This window comes from Podarcis raffonei, chromosome 13, assembly GCF_027172205.1.
Source record: "Podarcis raffonei isolate rPodRaf1 chromosome 13, rPodRaf1.pri, whole genome shotgun sequence".
Classification (NCBI taxonomy): domain Eukaryota; kingdom Metazoa; phylum Chordata; class Lepidosauria; order Squamata; family Lacertidae; genus Podarcis; species Podarcis raffonei.
The window spans coordinates 7,325,408-7,347,383 of record NC_070614.1 but is presented as its reverse complement, the minus strand read 5'-3'; the positions used below and the strand labels follow the sequence as shown (position 1 = coordinate 7,347,383).

At 45.3% G+C, this 21,976-nt stretch overlaps 1 protein-coding gene across 3 annotated transcripts in view; it reads right to left on the bottom strand.

Moving 5' to 3' along the window:
- Positions 1-21,976, bottom strand: part of VSTM2A (V-set and transmembrane domain containing 2A) — a 40,074-nt gene that overhangs the window by 1,450 nt on the left and 16,648 nt on the right. The gene's annotated exons all lie outside the window — the stretch shown is intronic.

Genomic DNA, 21,976 nt, shown 5'->3' with positions numbered 1-21,976 from the left:
GCCGCATGGCAAAAGGAACAAACTGATATACCTTCCACCTCAAAGCATTTATTTATCTTTCTTTAACATAAAACATATATAAAGTCACTGACAAAGCAATCCCCTCTTGGCTAGAAAACACTTCATGCAGAAATTAAGCAGGCAGCGCTGTGAAGATTGTGACCCATCAAACCGAACACAGTCCAGGAGTGATGCGTAGTGGCTGTGCTTATCATAGAAGGCTTATCCAGCCCCCTGTGAAACAACACCCACAGCTGGTGGGTTGTGTCTGGCTAGGTGAGAAACAAGCTGTGCAGTCCTGTGCTAAAGAGTCTGTAAAAAAAAGCATTGCATCGGCCAAAAAGGATATGTTCAAAAATATATGTAGCATATCCCCCCCCCCCTAAATGCTTATTATTTCAGGTTAGGCACTTTCCCCTCTAATTAAAAACAATAATTATATAATACTGGGAGTGGGGCAGAGCTCACTAGTGGAAAATTAGCCTTCCATACAGAAGGTCCAGATTCAACTCTTGACACCCGAAAATGATCTTGGGTAGCCAGAACAGGGAAGACTTCCAGCTGCCCAAGGCTGCAGAGAGCTGCCACCAGCCAGTCCTGGTGCAAATGGCTAGACTTGGCATTAGGTTGCTACAAACGTTCATAAAAACAAAATGGTGGTATGGCACAGATAGCTGACTTCTGCATATCTTGCTGCCTCAGCTGGTAGACCACTGTCACATAGCTCGTAAACTGCATTCAGTTAGAGCCAAACCAGATGTGTACTTAAATCCAGTAAAAACCAATGGGTTTATGTGTCCCTAACTAAGTTTTGGACTGCATTAATGTCGGTGACATCTGAGAGCCTGCTCTTTTATATATTATAAAATTAGCATGGGCTAGCTCAAAGAAACATTAACAGGTGTGACTTGGGGACTGCAATGTGCAGAACATTTCTTTGATCAGAAAAATATGCATGTTAGTATGATACTATCATTATAAAGCACAATGAAATAACAGAATAACAAATATTAAAAGGTTCATACAAAGTGAAGTGAGGAAGAATCTGCTAAATCTATTTCTTTTTTCTTCTCTTTTTTGTTATTTTGATGATATGGCTGTGACCCAAAAGATTGTGAACACGTGGACTTTTGCAGAAATTAATTAATGTGTGAATACTACATATGAAAAAGAGGAAGTGGGACTGTATCATTGACTCCACCCTGATATCATGAACTTTGGTTATGATGCCCTCTCCACCCACAATATCCACACATTGAACACAATATTTGCCAACTGGTGCCTACTCAAGCTCAGCTGGGCTAAATGCATGGAGACGCTCCTTAATTGGCAGGTCCAAATGCATGGCACACCTATGCAGGATAGCTCAGTTGGTAGAGCACAAGACTCTTAGTCTCAGGTTGTGGTTTCAATACCCAGGTTGGGAATAAAGATTCCTGGAAGATTCCTTCCAACTATACAATTATATGATACTGTGATTCTGTGTTCAGCTGCCATGCCTCAGAGCTGCTTCGCAGTGATCACAATGAACATATAGACACCGAGAGAGCTTGATGCTCCAGAAGTACAGACCCATTCTCTCTTCTCCATGTGTACTTTTCAAGTGTGAGCAACGTCTAAAATGGACACTTTCTTGTAATTAGCTATGACAGTTTTCATGGTCTCCTGCACTATGGCCTATGTTCTTAGACATATTTGTCCCGAGGCTTGGGATTCCATTGGCCTTGAGAGGTTTAAAACACTTCAAGCGTATTGTTGTATGACAGCAAAACAGCCCTTTCCCATGGACATTTATAGTTTCAGAACTAAAAACTGGCACGTTAAGGTCAAGACTGTGCGTGGCAAGAATCAAGTATGCACCCAGGTTACTTGCCACCACATACACAGTTTATTTCGGTCGTAGCAGGTTTATTTGTTTTCATTTTATTCAGTTTCATTTTAAATCATGTTCGACAAGACATGTGCAAGTTAAAGCAGACCTGAATATGTAAATAAATTTAAAAGAAAAGGAACTTCATCCCTTTCACATTTCTCATTGAAATGTCCAAGATGTAGCATAGCAAATTTTCATCTTCTGCAATTATATGTCTACACACAGGCCTCCACGAATTTCTTATATAAAAAAAATCTACTGGTAGAATATGAACTTTTAAAGAAGAAAACGTTTGCCCTATATTTTGGAAATATAGGTCTAATCCCCTAGCGTCAGCAAAAGGGCCCAGGATTCAGGAGGCAATACTGCCCTGCCTTGCATGGCTATATATTTCCATCTTCCAGTGACTTCAGACGTATTCTTACCTATCAGTTTTCCCCCTTCACATATCAATATTTCTCTTCCTGCTCTAAAATTACTCATCACCAACAACCTGAATTTTTGAAAAGAGTTTGGACCAAACTACACATGGTTTTCAGTCAGTGGCTGTTACTGCTCCACACCTCCACGCCATGTCTCCTGATAGAATGCCCACTCACACATGCTCCACCTGACAAAGAAAGACATCACCAAAACAAGACTAAAGAGGATGCAGATTTGCACATGGTGATTTATATGTCTAGCTGCAAATAAATAAATAATGGCTATGTCCTTCCAGTGAGCACTAAGGAAATCAGCCCTGAGTGCTCACTGGAAGGACAGATCCTGAAGCTGAGGCTCCAATACTTTGGCCACCTCATGAGAAGAGAAGACTCCCTGGAAAAGACCTTTGATGTTGGGAAAGATGGAGGGCACAAGGAGAAGGGGACGACAGAGGACGAGATGGTTGGACAGTGTTCTCGAAGTTACCAGCATGAATTTGACCAAACTGCAGGAGGCAGTGGAAGACAGGAGTGCTTGGCGTGCTCTGGTCCATGGGGTCACGAAGAGTCGGACACGACTAAACGACTAAACAACAGCAACAACATAACTAAGGCTTTTTAATACCGGAACTCGCCAAACTCAGTTCTGGCCCCTCTCAGATGGGCACCATTGCCATTATAAGAGAACAAGAAAGATGTTCATGGTGAGTTCCAGCACCTTTTTTTCTAGAAAACTAGCATTGACTATCATAATAAGACAGAAAGGTTGTGTGTCAGGCTTGAGGTATCTTCTCCCTCCCCCCCCCCCGATGGCACCACGAGGCAGGGAGGAAACAAGAAAGTTCTTACGTATGATTTATTCAGTCATCACGGTCAAAGACAAAGAATTTCAGTCATTCCTCCATAATGGAGTTGCTCCCACTGAGCTCCTCCCCCTTCCCCCTCTCGCAACAATACCTGCTTCTATGGTGTCTGTCCGCGGACAATTGTCTCTGGGCTCTTTGTTCTTGCACCCTTTGGGGAGAAGGGGGGTTGGTTATGCTGTCCAGTGACATGTCAGCTAGCTGTCCTGCCTCCCCAGCTCCTTCTCCTAACACAGCATAACTCTGCTGTTTGCCTGTCTCTGAGCTGGTATCTTCCTCAAAGCCCTGCTGTAATTCAGTGCTGCCTTCCCCCTCTCCTGCAGTGTCAGCTCCTTCTCCTCCATCTCACCCTCTTGATTCCAATCCCTGACATTGTGTGAACTGGAGCCCCATGTGCCTGCTAGCTAAGTCTGCTGCCTAAGTCCTAACTGTTGATAGGCAATTTCTTGGCTCTCCCAGTCTCCTATATTTAAACCGAACTTGGACCGAGCAGCCCTTTCAATAGCAGAGGGCTCCTTCAAGTTGAGGGCTGTCCTCTGGAAGCCCTTCAAATGTCCTCTGTGCACAGTCGCCCTAAATCACCCTCAATGCTGCCCCACACCATACAAACAGGAGCCAATGAAGTCAAACCATGATGACATCACACCATGTGTCAGTTCTGAATAAACATTATTTGGGTTTGTGGGAATGTCGGCAACTTCCATTCGTTAAAAGTAATGTGTACTTTGCCCCTCAAAAACATAGTTGAAAATCAAGCACATAAACTCATGCAAAACAAACATAGTTGCCTGCAGTATATTAATTTGCATACATTATGCACTGGATTTTGGATTCCCATTGTACAGAGTTTAGATTATGTTGGGAAATTATAGAAGCCTTAAGTCAGTGCCAAAGATAGGTTGCATTTTAAAGATTGGTTATTTGGGCCTTTTTCAAACATTACTGTTGAAACTAGGCATGGGTATTTCTAGAAATACTGCCTGGCATTTAAACTCATTCAGCTAAATGCCCTTCATAAGGTATGTTGGATGAGAAAGGGAACTTGGGCTTGGCTTTCTTCCCTTTGTTGACACTGTGGTTGTCAGCAGGAAATGGGACTTGTTCGGTCGGATCCTATGCATGCCTTTGTGAAACCGATTTGGAACATCCCCAGCACTAGGTCCTCTTTCAGTAAGTAGCTCAATGATTAATTATTCCTAAGGCAGCTGCAGTTGTTGAAATGGTTCGTTTAACATATTGGAAATACTCTTCCTTTCCATCAGTTCATAGGAGTGAGAGACAACTAGGCACTTAGTCCACAAATGTACGTAAAAGGAGAAACAAATGAGATTTTATTTTTATAAGCTGTAACAAATAAGAAGCTGGTCTCCTTTTCTGGATAAGGCATTTGATTTAAGTGACTGCCAGGTGTGGGAAATGTTTTTGAAACAGTGTGGGTGCAAGTTTTGCATTATAGATAGAAGGAGACTTTCTTTGGCAGTGCAATGCTTACAGTTGTCAATTTTGATGGGAAGACTTGGGTTCAAATCTCTGCTCATTTACACAGCTCCTCAACTCGCCATGAGCCATTCATTCCCTCTCTGTCAGCCAGCCCCACCTCATCCAATGGTTGGTGAGCATAAAGTGTAAAAGACCATGTACACCATCCTGAACTCCTTCAGGGAAGAACGAGATTTTAAAAAATGAAACAGATGAGCAACGCACTCTTTCTCAACCTTCCCCCCCCCCCCCGCCGCCGCCCTGGTATGTGATTTGTGGCATGAGGACGAAGAAGAAACTTGTGACATTAATATTTTTGAAGTAATGAATGTGAAACATTTGAATATCCTGAGAGAGAAAATAAGGTGGGTGGGTGCTGAACTGTCCCTACCATAATTCATTATGGGCTGGGGATGAGAAGCAACCCTTCTTGCCATCTGTCTCTGCCCAGAGTACCTACTCCATGGCTTAACTGAGAAGCTGAAGTTGCCTTCGCTGCAAGAAGCCAAGTTACAGGGAACCAGGCAGAGGGCCTTCTCGGTAGTGGCACCTGCCCTGTGGAACGCCTCTCACCAGATGTCAAAGAGAACAACAACTACCAAACTTTTAGAAGACATCTGAAGGCAGCCCTGTTTAGGGAAGCTTTTAATGTTTGACAAACTATTGCATTTTAATATTTTGTCGGACGCCTCCCAGAGTGGCTGGGGAAACCCAGCCAGATGGGCAGGGTATAAATATATTAATATTATTATGATTGTGATTATGATTATTAGGAGAGGGGATGTGGGGATGTACATACAGTTTACCTGCTGCAGAATTGCAGCTTGTCAGGCTGCTGCCAGCGACTCCCACGGCTGGTTGCCCAGGAACGTACAAAGACAAGGAATGTTTTTACTGTCCGCTTTTTATTCAGTATTTACAGAGAGAGGCTTTAGAACCCAGCCTCTTGGATAATGGCATTGTCCCGAGTGAATCTGCTTCCCCCGTCTCTCCCACTTCCTCATTCATCAAGCACAACGTCTCTACTACAAATGTTGAGAAGCACCTTCTGTCTTTGAGCATTTTGCCCTCCTATTTCAATGCCCGCCAGGTTCTGGGAGAGGGAGGGTCTGGAATGCTTTCTTAAGACACTGAGTCCGTCAGCTGTCACTCCCCTGATAGTGCTTCTTCTTCTTCCTCCTCTCCCATTATTTCCCAACTTTCCCCCTCATCTTCCTCTGAGCTGTGACCTCCCTCAAACCCCTGTTCTAATTCTGAACTGTCTTCCTCTTCTCTGGAACGGTCAGGCTGGGGAGGCGGTCTCCATTCCTCCTCTGCCCAGCCCCTGACATAGCCAACCATATTGTCTCTACTGTCCTATGATAGGTGGCCATAACCTCAAGGGAGTAGCTGTCAATCTTCCTTGGCCTCATCTGCTCTCAGTACATTTTAATCTAGCTAGCTGCAGAAACCCATATGATTTTGTATTGGCATATGTGCCATGACATGGAACTGGGTAGTCCTCAACATCCATGTGTCTCCCCCAGCGTCCAATCATGTGGTGGACTTACATGTCTCCAGGTAGGTGAATGCAAGTCAGTGCCCCTTTGCAGATGTCTGGGCTTAACCTGTAGACAAAAGGGTGTTCGGCTAGAGCACTGTGTGCAATGTCAGGCTTCAGATCAAGCACCAGCAGCCCTCTATCAGTCCCTTATATACCCATGGATGTTGTATGCATGGATAATGTATACACAGGGCTACAATTTGAGCATAAAACCAGGGAACGTTTGATGGTCTTGTGCATGAGTTTGAAAATGATTCTGATTTTCTGCTATTGCCCTCCAGAATTAATTGGAAACAGATTCTCGGTGTTTCATTGTGATTCCTCTCAGTGCCCCATTTCTTCTTCACCCGCATTCTTCTTCTTGCCCTCGTTTTCCCATACTGCCCCTGGATCTTTTTCAATGGCATCTCAATGTCATGTCTGACACGAATGGCCATGAAAAAACAAACAAGCCAACCCACATGCATTCCTACAGCAAGCAGGATTCAACAGCAGTCTCAGCAAATGAAGCTGAGGAGCGTTGCAGCAAATAAAGAAATATTTCAGCCCTTAAAAATCTCTTCAGTGCCTGAAGAGAGTCGCGATTAACACACGTAGGAGTCAGTCATATTGGAGTGGCAGCGCACATTGTGTCTGTGCTGGAAACTTCTCTGCATCTGGCCAGCGTTATTGTGGAGGGATTTTAAATCTTTTTCATTCCCTGCCTGAGAAAATAATATTTGCTGCATTATAATTAAAGTGGGGGGGGGAATACAAAACCAACACAGAGCCTTGATGGTTATGAGACCTTTGCATTACTTGCAGAAATGTGAGTGAGGTTTCAAAACATAACTTAATTACACCCACTCCTCTCCTCCCACATTCCTGATTGCTACCTTTTCTGATACAGAACAAAGCCCTTCCCAGCTTGAGACCTCAGAGAGCTGTATCAACTGTCAATAGTACTTTACATTATTATTTTTCCACCGCTGTTTGTTCCCCTTAGCTGCTGCTGCTGCTTCTCCTCTGAGCATTTTCCCCTCTTCTTTCTTTGCCTCGCGTTCCTCAGCTTAATTTAGTGACACAGCTGTTGACTTCAATTCACCGTAGCAACCCATGTGTGTGTGTGCTTTTTAATGAACATCTACAGTAAAAAGCAAGTCCTCCCTTCGAAGTGGGTATCTGCTCTGTACCCACAAACTCTCCATGCCATTAACAGGGAGCGAGCAAGCCACATGGAAGCTTTCATACTCAACTCCACAGGAGACTTCTCCATCCCATCTGACAAGAAAATTCAAGAGGTGATTCATCCCCTTCACAACCTCTAGTTCCACCTAGTTGGGAAATGGGAACAATCAAATTTTCCCTCTGTATAAGTGATAAATATCTGGATTCCTCTTCCTAACTGGCCAGCCGCTCCTGCAGAACATTTTCCAGCACTCTTAGTCCCTCTCTTGTAACTGGATTGCATCTTTTCTGGAGAGATTTGTAAGTTATGTTGGTTGTCTTAGATAGGTGCTTTCTTTCTTCTAAAGCAGGCATCCTGAAACTTGGCCCTCCAGATGTTTTGGGACTACAATTCCCATCATCCCTGACCACTGGTACTGTTAGCCAGGGGATGTCTGTTCTAAAGCTTTCCTCCATTTTCTTGCACATATTTTTTTTAAAAAAAATAATAATTCTGTTGTTTACTCTGAGTTGGTTACATTTATGTATAGCCACAAAATTTGGTCTACTCACATGGCCTCACCACCATTTCAACCATGTTCTAAGCTTTCAGGGACAGGTCCTGGGAACAAGGGTGGAGATAATATGTCACCACTGGTGGAGGAAGAAGAGTGTGGGGGGAGCACACTGCCGGCGGCAGCATGATCCCGGTGGGGTTCCATCACGGCTGTCCCCCGCCTGTGCTCTGCACCTCGCCCCTGCAGGCAGTGAACCCTGCCCCCGCCTGCTCTCCAATCCCCAGTGCCAGAGCATGAAGCTGCGCCACTGTATGTCACCCTGTGCCAGGCTATCTAATGCCCTCCCCGCAGCCCTAGAGGCTTAAGCTGCACTTTGGGAAGGAGGCACAAGGCTCTGGCAGGATCCTAGAGCCCTCCTACCTCCTTGCCAAAACCTGGTAAGCACTTGCTTGACTATAGGACCCTGTCAGAGCTCTCACACCTCCTTCTTGAAGCTGGGCAAGCCCTTGCTGGTCTTTGAGAAGATGCCCTCTTTGGCTGCAACACTTGCACTGTCCTAAAGCCTCCTCTGCAGGGAATTGCATATTAGACGGCTGTTGGCTGTAACGTAGTTTCAAAGCATATTTCTTCCCCTTTCAGCTCACTATAAATATTGCAAGTCTGAATCTCTTTCTAGACATGAATAGGTTTAGACGTGAATAGGTTTAAAAAGAAAGCGGTGGTGGAAAGACCAGGAGCAAATAAACCCAAAATAACACCTTGCTGTCAATCATACTTGGCAAGATTGAGATCAGGGAGTTGCCCTTTACAGGATCCATGATGCCAGACATAGCATTGTGAGGACATTGAAAAGGATACAAGGGCAGTGTGGGAAAATGAGGTCAAGAACGGCAAGGGTGAAGAAGACGAAGAAAAAGGGCACCGAGAGGAACAACCTTGCAACAATAGATGTGAGAACTTTTCCTTTTCTGAAGCATTAAAGAAAATGAGGGGTATTTTCTTTTTCATAAGAAGGTCAGCTGTAACCTAGTTTCATGCACATATTATAGCCCTATGTAATATAAGTACCCAGGGGGTTCTTGCAGCTGCTCCCACAAAAATTCTCACTTATGCAGCACATTTTCTTGTTATAACTGCAAATGAGGTTGAACAATTTGGATGTTCTTTTCATTGCAGCATTCACATGTGTGCTATGATGTTTTTCAAACAAAAATGGGAAGCAGAATTATGTTCCTTCTTCTATTACTATTATTATTTATTAGATTTACATATCACCCTTCATCAAAAGATCTCAGGGCTGTTCACAGGATAAAAATACCAGATAAAAACACAGAAAAATGGTTAAAACAAAAACGATGAAACAATAGCCCCCCTCCCACAAACACATTTAAAAGTGTGCAGAATATTAATCAGCCAAAGGCCAGGTTGAAGAGGAACATTTTTGCCTGGTGCCTAATTCTGAAACAGACCCTTGCTACTCAGGTTTGGCTAGAAAATCTGACTATATCAATGTTTGTATTCTGTTAAAGAGTTGAGTTCTAAATTGAAACTAGTTCAAATCCAAGTCTTCTTGTCCTCTGCCTTTTGGTACAAAGATTGATGGCCAAAATATGATTACTGAGCAATTGTGTGGGTGTCAGGGGCAGTATTCTGCAAAGGCACTGGTGCCACATTATTATTATTATTATTATTATTATTATTATTATTATTATTATTATTATTGTTATTATTATTTGTTGTTGTTGTTGTTGTTGTTGTTGTTGTTGTTGTTGTTGTACCTAGGTTGTGCATTTGTTTTTGCTAAGCTACCCTTGTCTGAAATTTCACATGCTGGTTACCACCATTAGAAATCTCGAACAGTCTGGGCTTTGTGTCCTTTAGCATGTATTCACTTATATGAAAGTAAATTTCATTGAACTCACGCATGGAATTCCACTGTTAGAGACTACCTTCTCCTATGTCATATTCTCTGTTTGCTAAGGTAATCACATAATGCCTTACACAAGGTTTGCCATTCATGGGAGTCCTCTCAGAGGGTACCTGAATCTCATCCTTTTCTGAGGTGGTGCCCAAATTATGGAACAGCATCCTCCTGGGAGCATTCAGAAAAGATCCAAAAGAGGTTCAGAGAAGGGCAACTCCAATAATCAAAGGGATGGAGCAACTTCCTTATCAGAAAAGGTTACAATATTTGGGTTTTGGTTTTGGTTTTAATTTAGAGAAAAGCTGAGTATGTCCAAAAGTCCAGAGGCAGCATTATTATAAATTTACGGTGGGGTGGAAGGTTCGCAGGCTAGGAAGGACTTGCTCACAAATTTATTGACAGCCGCACGAATTATGATAGCTAGGAAGTGGAAGGGGCAAGCAGAATATCAAAAGAGAGGATGGTATAAAGAGGTGTGGGATATAGCTATTAATGATAAATTAGCATGTGCCATTAAGGTAAGATGGGGAATATGCAGGAGAAATGGTTTTGAGGAGATATGGAGGATGTTTGTAGAATTTGTACAGTGGTACCTCGGGTTACAGATGCTTCAGGTTACAGACTCCGCTAACCCAGAAATAGCACCTTGGGTTAAGAACTTTGCTTCAGGATGAGAACAGAAATCGTGCGGTGGCGGCACTGCAGCAGCAGAAGGCCCAATTAGCTAAAGTGGTACCTCAGGTTAAGAACAGTTTCAGGTTAAGAACGGACCTACAGAACAAATTAAGTTCTTAACCTGAGGTACCAGTGTACAGTGGTACCTCAGATTAAGTACATAATTCATTCCGGAGGTCCATACTTAACCTGAAACTGTTCTTAACCTGAAGCACCACTTTAGCTGTAACCAGAGTCTGTAACCTGAAGCGTCTGTAACCTGAAGCGTATGTAACCCAAGGTACCACTGTACTGTTAAAATGGAAAGGGGTCAAACCATCACAAGAGGTGTTGAAATTTTGGGAGGTTGGATGGTTACAATGGAATGGTCTTGGTGGTAGGGTGCATATTTTTATTCTTATTTATGTATGATTATTGGGACGTGGGTGGCGCTGTGGGTAAAAGCCTCAGCGCCTAGGGCTTGCCGATCGAAAGGTCGGCGGCTCGAATCCCCATGGCGGGGTGCGCTCCCGCTGCTCGGTCCCAGCACCTGCCAACCTAGCAGTTCGAAAGCACCCCCGGGTGCAAGTAGATAAATAGGGACCGCTTACCAGTGGGAAGGTAAACGGCGTTTCCATGTGCGGCTCTGGCTCGCCAGATGCAGCTTTGTCACGCTGGCCACGTGACCCGGAAGTGTCTCCGGACAGCGCTGGCCCCTGGCCTCTTAAGTGAGATGGGCGCACAACCCCAGAGTCTGTCAAGACTGGCCCGTACAGGCAGGGGTACCTTTACCTTTACCTTTTATGTATGATTATTACTTTGTCAAAATAATAATAATAATAATAATAATAATAATAATAATAATAATTAGATAATTTTTTTAAAGCTGAGTAAGAGGAGACATGATAGAGGTGTATACAATTATGCACATCATTGTGAAACTGGATAGAGGAGAGTTTTCCTTCCTCTCTTGTAACACTAGAACTCAAGGATATCCAATGAAGCTTAATGTCACAAGTGTCAGGAGAAACAAAATAAAGTACTTATTCACATAGCATATATGGATGTCTTTAAAAGAAGATGCACCAATTAATGAAAGGTAAGGCTATCTGTGGGTGCAATGACAATCTTCTACCTCCACTGTCAGAGACAGTGTGCTTCAGAATACAAGGTGATGGAAAACACAAGATGAGAGAAGCCTGTTGTGCTCAGGTCCTGTTTTCTTGCTTCTCACACACATCTGGTTGGCCACTGTGAGAACAGGAAGGTGGACTATTTAAGCCACTACCCTGATCCAGCAGATTCTTCTTATATTCTTACGGCAAACTATGGTCTTAATATAATTCCCAGGACCGCTAAGTGAGCTTCACAGCTGAGCAGATATGCAAGCCAGGGATGGACAGATCTATCTATTTCTGGTCCATGTTAGTTTTGCATGGGTTACTTCATAAGTCGGTTCTGTCCCACTCCCGCATTAAGCTGCCATTTTTTAAAAGAATGTGAAAATTCCTATTTAAACAATGCATATTTTATCAAAAATTAATATTTAAATGTATATTTTATGGGCAAGTATGTTCTTGTTGTTTATTTTTTGCAGTTTTATTGGGGGGGGCTATTGGGTTGTTATTTTTACTTTTATTATGTATTTTGTGGGTTTTATATCTTGATTTTATTCTGTGAACCGCCCCGAGAGGTCCAGGTATAGGGTGGGGTGTGTGTGTGTGTGTGTGTGTGTGTGTGTGTGTGTAGATGTGTGTGTATGTATGTATGTTTTGTGTGTGTGTGTGTGTGTGTGTGTGTGTAACACAGGTGCCAAACTACACTGTTATTTAAGCCATATTGGATCCTCCTAATTGTGGGTTCACGTTGTGCATGGGCCTAAGGCACCCCCCACCCCACTATCCTGAGGTGAGTGGGAGATTGAGCCCAGCCCATGCAATGGCCCCATGATCACACCATGGCCTATTGGTCAATCAGAGATCAGTGGTGTGATTGTATGGGCATATAAAAGGCAGCAACACATTTCTGGGGATTCACCTGGCTTCGCAACGCTGAATCCCCACCCAACCGCGCTGTATTTTAGGTGTCTGCTTTGGCCTTGCTCTGGGCTTCGGTTAGTCGCCTGGTTAGTTTGCCATTTGGCAAATTGGCACTGGCCATTTGGTTTTCGCCTACCTCTTAGCAATCGTCACAGCTTTTGTAAGGTTTGGTGGTTAGGCATTAGCTTATTGTGATGTGGGGGAGATGAGGTGCGGCCATCACCGGCCCCTCCAGCTACAAGGGTATTCCAGTAAAGGAATCTGTGAGTCTGGATCTTGTCCAAAGTCCGCTTGAGGGGCTAGGGCCATACCACAACCCAGCGGGAAACCCAGGGTGAGCTTTAATTGGATACCATCGACGGAGCTCCCTCATTCAGTTGTTTACCTTTCCAGACTTCCTGCAAGGTGGGCAGGAGTCATATATAGTTATTGCCAATGCCTAAGCCAATACCACTCACATTGCTGTAATCAATAAAGTTGTGGCCTAAATTTTTGCCCACTAACCTTAAACAAAAATTCTGTGTCAGTGTGTATTTATTTATCCTTGGGGGGTGCGCTGGAGTCTTGACGCGCAAATACATGTGTTACTCACTTATGGGGTGTAAATGTGACACAGCCCATCGCTGGCTCCTCTTCCATGTGGTTGTTTGTACAGGAAGCCCAGAAAGTGAGCACATACTCACTTGTGGGGGCTCTGCATCATCCAAATACCCACACAAACCCATGTCCCAATTATGTGCAGCCCCTACACATAATAAGCAAGTGCTCATGCATCAGGCTTTCTGTACTGACATCTGTGGGCAGCACACAGTTTAAAGAAGAAGACCTGATGTCAGGGGCAAAGCTAAAAGCATAGACCCATCTCACTCTGCACACAGTTATACATAAAGCTTTAGTTGCCATGAGAACTGGGTCTACCACCTACACATGAGTGTTCTAAATGCAGCCACCACAATTGCCAGCATGGCAACCATCAAATTTTTTTTGTTTTGTTGTGGCTGCATGTCACAAGCCCTCAACTGCTCAGGTGGCCCTAAGGATGATAGATAGCCTTGTGTGCCAAGCACCCCTCTGATTGCATTTGACCTGGGCCAAGAATCTCAGCATTCCTGGCAATTGTCAATCCAGTGGTCTCTCTATCTATCTATCTATCTATCTATCTATCTATCTATCTAATCTTTCTTTCAAAAAAAAATTGTGACTTGGAATAACATGAGGCCACTTAAACCTGCTTCCCAGTCCTGTTGATTTGATGGTCTTACAAACGAGAGCAAAAGTGATAAGTGATGACGCAAAACCAAATGCTTTCTGATTTAACATGTAGGAGACTTGTGTTACGCCTTCTTAAACTGTGTGATTCCTCTGGAGTGGGGATGGATATTTTCATGAGAAAGTGGGTGGAGACCATAGGAGAAAGAGTTCATGAGCAAGCGTACGGCTTATCAAAAATTTGACCAAATATATATAGCTAGCATCAGTGCCTGGACTGCTTACAAGCCGCCCAGAGTGGCTGGGGAAACTCAGCCAGATGGGCGGGGTATAAATAATAAATTATTATTATTATTATTATTATTATTATTATTATTATTATTATACCTAATCTTCCATTGAGTAACTAGGGCCATGATTTTATTAACTTGAATATAGCAAGATTTCCAATTTTAAAATGTTAAACTGAGAAGCTACCTAGTGACTCAACTTTTTGAGCAGCTCACTGTTCAAGTATTGAGAGAGGCTCCCCTGCAACACTTACCCTCACTCAGGACTCATAGTTCCAGGCAGTGGCGTAGCGTGGGGGGTGCCAGGGGTGCCGGCCGCACCGGGCGCAACATCTGGGGGGGGCGCAAGTCCAGAGGGCCCAGCCGCGTCGTGCCCTCGGCCCGCCCCTATTGTCAGAGCGGCCGGCCAGCCTCCGCCTGCTCCTACCTTGCCCACCCGAGGACTGCGGCAGCGCCCGCCCCCGTGGCCACCTACCCCCGCCTCGCCCATTGGCTTGCCTCCCTCGGCCCCGCCTCTCTCCGATGGCCGCGGGGGTGTCCTGCTCGGCGCCGGCGCCTTTTTTCAGGAAGTAGGGAGGCTGGACGGGGAGGTGGGGTCGGAAGCGGGCAGAGAAGGAGGGGAGCTCGTAGCCAAAAGGGCTGCGCCGGCCGGCAAAGGGCCGGGGAAAGTTTGGAGAGGAGAAACGCACCGTCATGATTTCCTGGTGGAAGCGGCAGGATTAGGGATGGCGAAGCGTAAATACCCACGAATTTCGCTGGGTGAGAGCTTCGGGGATCGATCGGCGGAAATGGGAATCAATTGGAATATGAGAAAGAGAGAGAGAGAGGGACCATCATTCATAGGCATAGATTTGTAGGGTTAGGGGGCGCAAATCCACGGGTTAGGGGGCGCAAATTACTTGCCTTGCCCCAGGTGCTGACAACCCACGCTACGCCGCTGGTTCCAGGTAGCTGAAATAGGCCAGGTGGGTGAGTGTCTACAGCCTTCTTTGTGGGTACCACATCCTGAAGTAACAAGTTTGGGGAATCCTGATTCTCTCAACCACCTTAAAAGTGCTTCCAGATGCACACCAGATTTTTCCTTGACCAATTAACTTCTAAATAGAAATGCCCCCCACCAGTTTTTACCCAAAGGTGGCATTCCCACCCCCCGCAAGCACACACAATGTGGAGTAGGCAGGAAAAACCCAAAACCCAGTGTGCACTAAGCAAACCTGGTTGATTTTCTTGTTTGACAGGCAAAACAAAAACCCTAATTGGCCCCTGAGGTGACCACCTAGTCCAGAGGTAGGGAATCGTTTTCACCCTGAGAGCTGCATGTCCACACGGGCAAACTTCTGGGGCCCACCTGCCAGTGGTAGCAAAACGTTGGTGGCGTTGGTGGCCAAAGTCGGTGGGACAAAGGATGTACCTCATTGTACACAAAAGTCTGGAGGTTTCTATAGCCCCCAGCCCTACCCAGGCTCAGCCCACTGATGAGGCAGGCTGAGGTGCCCACTTTGGGTGGGTAGTGGAAGCCAGTGGCGTAGCGTGGGGGGTGCAGGGGGGGCGGTTGCACCGGGCGCAACATCTGGGGGGCGCTCGCACTCGCAGCTCTCTGCCCCTACCACGGGTTAGGGGGCGCAAATTACTTGCCTTGCCCCGGGTGCTGACAACCCACGCTACGCCACTGGTGGAAGCCCACCTCTGCTGCCTGCTCCACCAACTCCACTGGCAGGGGAGAAGTGATGCAGAAGTGGTTTGTGTTCCCCACCACTGATCTAAGTCTCATACTGCAGCCAAAAGATGAGTGGGTGCTATAAAGCTGTATAAAGGCCTGGCTTGGAGGGCAGAGGCTTATTTAGACACAAAAGCCTTGCCCCCCTCCAGCACTGGCGCAATGTGCACAGCCAGCCATGCATCTAACATTGTAACATGCCTCTCTTCCATCCAGGGAACCAGTAAGTCACCCACCACAATCTGCATTGGGCAGCTGTGCAGGCTGATAAATGTTGCCATTTCAAAAATCAGTCATAGTCCTTGCATCGTTTTCCCTCCCCTCATCACAATATATTTGCATGCCAATAAGAATAAGAATATACAAGGGAATATTTGAAATTTCCTGCAATTTCCAATTTCCCCAACTCAATAAACAAAGTTGTATTTTAAGTGTAAAATGTTTACCATCCAAACTGGAAATTCTAAAAGTTGCTTAAGATTATTATTATATTTTGCTTTTCTTAATTGCTTTGATTTTGGCAGGCTTCATCTATTAAACTTCCTAAGCTGCCAACTGTGAAACGCTGTCAGATGCTAATTACCAATGAACTTTGTCAGATAAAAGATGCCATTATATGTCAACTATTATATATAGTCAAATATATTATACCAGTGGCCTGGGTTCTTGAAAACACATAAGTAGTTTTTCAGTGAGAAGTTACATAACAATGGTGCAAAAACTTTCCCAAGAGAGGAGGTTTCCTCAGCATTCATTTTCTTCTGCAATGCACAGCCACAGGTGACTCTTGGGCAATATTCTTGAAGTGTACACACTCGGTGTTCATTACCTAAGCAGAAGCCTTAAAACATCCCCCAGAAATCTCTGCAACATGTTGGGGTTCTGTGATATATCCTTGTGCATGAGCTATCAGTATTGCAAAATATTATTTTAGAATCTTCAGAGGAAATGAGTGCAGGAAGGGGAAAGTCGATCCAACCAGCACCTAAATCCCATCCCCTTGCAGACCATCTCTTATAGGTAGGTGAGTGTGTTAAGGAATGCAGCTAACAGGTTAATTCCATTAAAGAGGAGAGAGTTCAGTCCTGAGATGCACTTGGCTGAATCTGGTGACTTCCTTATCAGTGCTACTGGGCAGACTAGGCATGCAACTTTGTGTTAAACGGGATCAGATTACAATGTTGGTGGTGGGTCATTGGTCGCGATCAGGAAGGAGTGGATCATTGCAGAACTGTGAAGTTACCTGAGAAGAGCTCATTTGGGAGGAAGACTTGGACAATTGCCAGACTTCAGGACTCAGGGAATTCTAAGCAGTGGCAGGACTCTGTGCAAATTGACTTAGAACTTGCACGTGGACTTTGTTCAGCAAGGACATTGAAGTATAGAAAGCCCTCTGACACCAGAGAGACAAAAGCTTTTGTGTAACCTTTTATAGAGTGGGAAAATACAGGGTGTGTGTTTTGTGTCAATTTAAACAACTCTGCTTAAGACAACAACTGTTTCACATTGGTGAGCTTAACAGCTTTACTGAAGCTTCCAAGCTGCACACAGAGAGAGCAAAATTCATAGGTGTCGAAGATAAACTCACACGCCAACAGAGGCTGCTCACCTATCAAGCACCTGATGTCAGAGTGATGTCAGGTGATGGACACTTGCCAATATTTGAAGGAGTGTCACTGTAACTGTAATCAGTTTCCTTTGAAGATGGAATTTCGGTGCTACTTGACACTGGGAGCGCACCTTTGAAGAAGCTTCAAAGCCTCTGCAAATGGGGAAGTGCTCTGTTTAAAAACATGGAGTGAAGCAGCTGCCTTGGGTGGCATAATTCTGCAGGGTGGCACTGGATTTTGCCAAAGCTCACTGCCATGTGACCCCAGTAAGCATGGCATATTACAAGAGGCAGCTTCTTCCTGTTTTGCCTCACATGGCCAGGGCTGGATTTAGGTTTGATCAGGCCCTCAGCTCCTGAAGGTGATGGGGCCCTTTATATGTCCAGCTGTCCTTTGTCAACAACGAATTGTCACTTTTTTGTGTGTATTGAAAATATGCTACATGGTAGGGTTACCAGATGTCCCCGTTTCCCGGGGACAGTCCCCGGACAAATTCCATCCCCGGAATGTCCCCGAATTTCATCTAATGTCCCTGGGAAACATGGAAGCAGCAGCAGCAGTCTCAGCAGCCCGGAGCCAGCCTGGTAGCACAGTTGGTTCTTGCTGGCTCCACTGCTGTGGCGCCCACCATTTTGCCTCACTGGAAGTCCCCATATGATGTGTTGCGCACAAGACACATCATATGAGGACTCGGTGTAGGGGCTGAAGATGCGGTGCTGGGCGAGAGCTGCGCGGGGTCGTTGAGCTCGGTGTGCTGCTGCAACTTGGCACTCAGCTCACCATTGGCACCACTGCCCAAGGCTGTCGGCTCGGCCTCTGGGTGGTGCTTGGGCGACTGCGGCTGCTGCTGCTTCGCCATTGTGCTTGACTTGCAAGCGGCAGCTCAGCTTGTTGGCCAGCTTGTAGTTGGCCACTGTGACGAGAGGTGAGTAGGAGATGAGCTGATCCGGTCCGAGTGCCTCTCCTGCCACTTGCTCACTGCTGGCTCTGCCCCAGACCTGCTGACTGGGTGCAACATGGCACGGATGGGTGGCCAATGGTTGATGCCTGTGCAGGAGATGCTCCAGACAGGTGCGGAAGGCAGCAGCAGGCGGAGGGGGTTCTGCTAATGCTTACTCCCGAGTAAGCCTGTAGGGAATCACAGTGCAAGGAGGGAGAGGGAGGGAGGGAGAGGGGGGGGAGCATGGCTAGTGCTCCAAGAAAGACCTAGAGGAAGGCCCCGCAACAGAGGAGACCACAGAAGAGAAGATATTACTTTTTTAAAAAATAACTTTTCCCCTCTCTTTTAAAAAAATGATTGATTGATTGTGTCCCCAGATTCATTGAAATAAATCTGGTAACCAGATAATTTATGGACCTAATAGGTATCTAAAGCCATTTGCACATATGTATTTTATCAAAGTAATTGTTGAACTGAAATACAATTAAGATGAAGTATATTAATAGTGAAATACTTTTACATTTTTGGGGGGCCCCCAAGAGAGTGGAGCCCTAAGCTATAGCTTGCTTAGCTTATATGTAAATCTGGCACGGCACATGGCAAAACAGGAAAGGCCTCTCTTGGTTCCCTGATAGTTCCTTTGTAGCTGTCTCTATAGTTACCAGACACATGTGTGACTTCTTTTAATTAGGCCCGTAGTCCAGACGTTCTTCACCCCTGTTTAATGCCTAACATCTATTGAGTTTGGTGGGGAAAGTTGTCCAGGAAATCTGGATAATAACTGATATCAAAATGTGAAGTGGAGAATTTTGTGTCCTTCACTCGCTGAAAAGACAGCACAGTGATGGAAGCCTCAGCACTCTAGATACAAGTACAGTCATTTCCCTTTGTCACAGTAGCCTGGAGGTAAAAATGAAATAGGCTCACTATCTTTTGTCAGTTCTCTGACAAAAAGCACCTAGAGTAAGTTCAAACAAAGCAAAGAAAGCCAGGTTTTGTCTTAATCTCTCCAAGAGAACTGGAATGGGACAAGAGAATGAGATAGGAGCCTTTGAATGCACTGTAATTACATACAGAGGTGGGATTCTCTAGAGCTCTGTTGAAATCTGTGTGGCTGTTTCAGTTCAGTTATCAATCTTTTCCTCAGTGCTTTCTAGACATGAGGTGAAAATAAACAAACAAACAAACGGTGTATCCCCTCTCCCCAGTTGCCTGAATGATAGGGTGGTGTGGGAACAACTCTCAGCTCGATCTTGAGGGTGAGGCAGGACATGGAGCGATGCGCAGCATGCCATACGGCCCTGACTCCTCCTGAGACCACGGCAACAGAGGCTCTTAGTTGAGAGCAAGGAAGAGATCTTTATTCAGGCACAGTCACAATACACAATACACAATACACAGCCTCAGTAGCAGCTAAGGAGTCACAGCAGCCTTTATGCTCAGGCTGGATGAAAGGAGAGCGTGGCCTGGCCAGAAGCAGTGCTTCTGCCCTATGAAGACCAAGCTCGGTGAAAGGAATTTGCAACTATGTAGAAGCAACAGAGGTGTCCCAATAGGTTGGCATGCCCAACTGTCAAGCTTCTAAAGTTGGGACAAAGTGGGCTTACGTGTGAAACTCTCATGCCTTGTAATAATAATAATAATAATAATAATAATAATAATAATAATAATTTATTATTTGTGAGGTGTCCAAGAGCTTACAGGGTTAATAGCTCAAGGGAAAAGACGTCCTGTCCCCGGGGTGTGCTTCACCTATGAATGTGAACTTACTTTCACTTTCTGTTTTGGCTGCAAAAGAGAGGCAACATGCCGCTGCTCTCTCCTGGCTGCTCTTCCTGGATTCCAGGGAGTCTTGTTTCCCACATCCATAGCAGCTATATGCTGTGGGAGGGAAGTACCTGTCTTCTCCAGTCTCTATCCTACGCCACCCCCCATGTTATCCTCTTGTTCCTCCTCCTCATCCATCTCAGCCTGCCACTTGACGCCTGAGCCCAGTGGCACCTATAGAATCACAGAATTGGAAAGGACCCTGAAGGTCATCGAGCCGAACCCCCTGGAAGGCTGGAATCTCAAGTAAATCATCGCTGACAGATGGGCTTAGAATCCTCTGCTTAGAAACCTCCAAGGAAGGAGAGTGGTGCATGGCTCCTTATAGCCAGCATCACCGCACCCATCCTCATGTCGTAGAAGTGGTAGTATAAGTATCACTGCTCACTTCGTGACCAAATAGGGATGTTTTGCCTGCCCTCTCGGTTGGCATATGATGTGCTCCCCTCTCCCTGCCAATTCCTCTTTACTGCACCTGAGAGAAATGATTGCAGTAAAGGACCCCTGGATGGTTAAGTCCAGTCAAAGGTGACTATGGGGTGTGGCGCTCATCTCGCTTCAGGCCGAGGGAACCCTTCATTTGCAAATTCCTGCAGCAGACAACGTACTCCTGTTGCTACTCCAGGTCTTCTCTAAACCTAGACTACTGAATCTTCTCTGCTGTGCCCTTTCGTTGTCTCTTGTTGGATCTCCTTACATCTATCCAGCATTCTGCTGTCACGTCTCCCATTGCTCTGATCATGTGACACCTTAAATCCCCACATTGGTATCCTCTCCACTCCCAGATCTGGCAAAACTGCCTGTCCTTACCTTCAAAGTCCAGCATGGTCTCCTGTCTCCCCCCACTTCATCTCCCTGCTCTTATACCCTAATATATCCCTTTGCTTTTTCCAACTCCACTGCTGACCATCATGGCAGTCTGCAGTTCCCGCAGAAGACCTCATCCTTCCACCTCTGCTACCTCATCTTTTCGGAACCACCTTTGAAAACACCTGAACGATGCAACTTCTCTCACTCATTCAAATCCTTCTTGGAAACTGAAATATACTCGGAGTCGAGAGTGGATTTCATGCTCTTTATTCAGCTCATGGTGGTGAGGAGGAACGGAAGTTCCCCCAGAATGTCTGCTTTATATACATTATTTACACAATGGGCCCCACGTAATTGGCTAATTCTGGGATTCACCTGTAGGCCAATCAGGTTGCAGATTCACTTCCCCCTGGAGCTGGATTGGGTGGCTCCTGTGGACCAATCAGACTACTGCATTCTGAATCCTATTCTTCTAGGACCAATCAGACTGCTGCCTTTTGGATCCTATTCAACTCAGTACATAACAGAAACTATATTTTTCCATGGAGCCTTTGACACAATCTCTACCTCCCATAACTATTCCAAAGCACATGCTGCTGAAACAGCCATGTACTTTCCATACCCTTTCTTCCTCTCTTGCCTCTCATTGAAATTTGGAGATTGCAAGCTCCCAAGGGCAAGGATTGGCTCTTCTACTCTATAAAGTCTCACACGCACCGATGCACACTACAGAAATAAATATGAACAACATAAAATCACTGTTTAATAGACATAAGAATTCAGGAACTGAGTTTTAGCAAGAATATATATTCCTTCCTTTTCCTCTGTCAGGGCTTGGCAAGTTTATGCCCACTACCAGGAACCAACATAGGAACTGCTGCAGTGAGGATATAGATTCATTGAGGGGGCAGGACCATGGAGGGTGCTCAAAGACCTTCTAAAAGCTGAAATCAACATTATCTGGGGGAGGGGGTGTATGGCAGTGGGAAAAGCAGAGGCAAGAGCTATAAGTGGGTAGTAGTCAATAGCTGTCAACTTTCCCCTTTTCTTGCGAGGAATCCTATTCGGAATAAGGGAATTTCCCTTAAAAAAAGGGGAAAGTTGACAGCTAT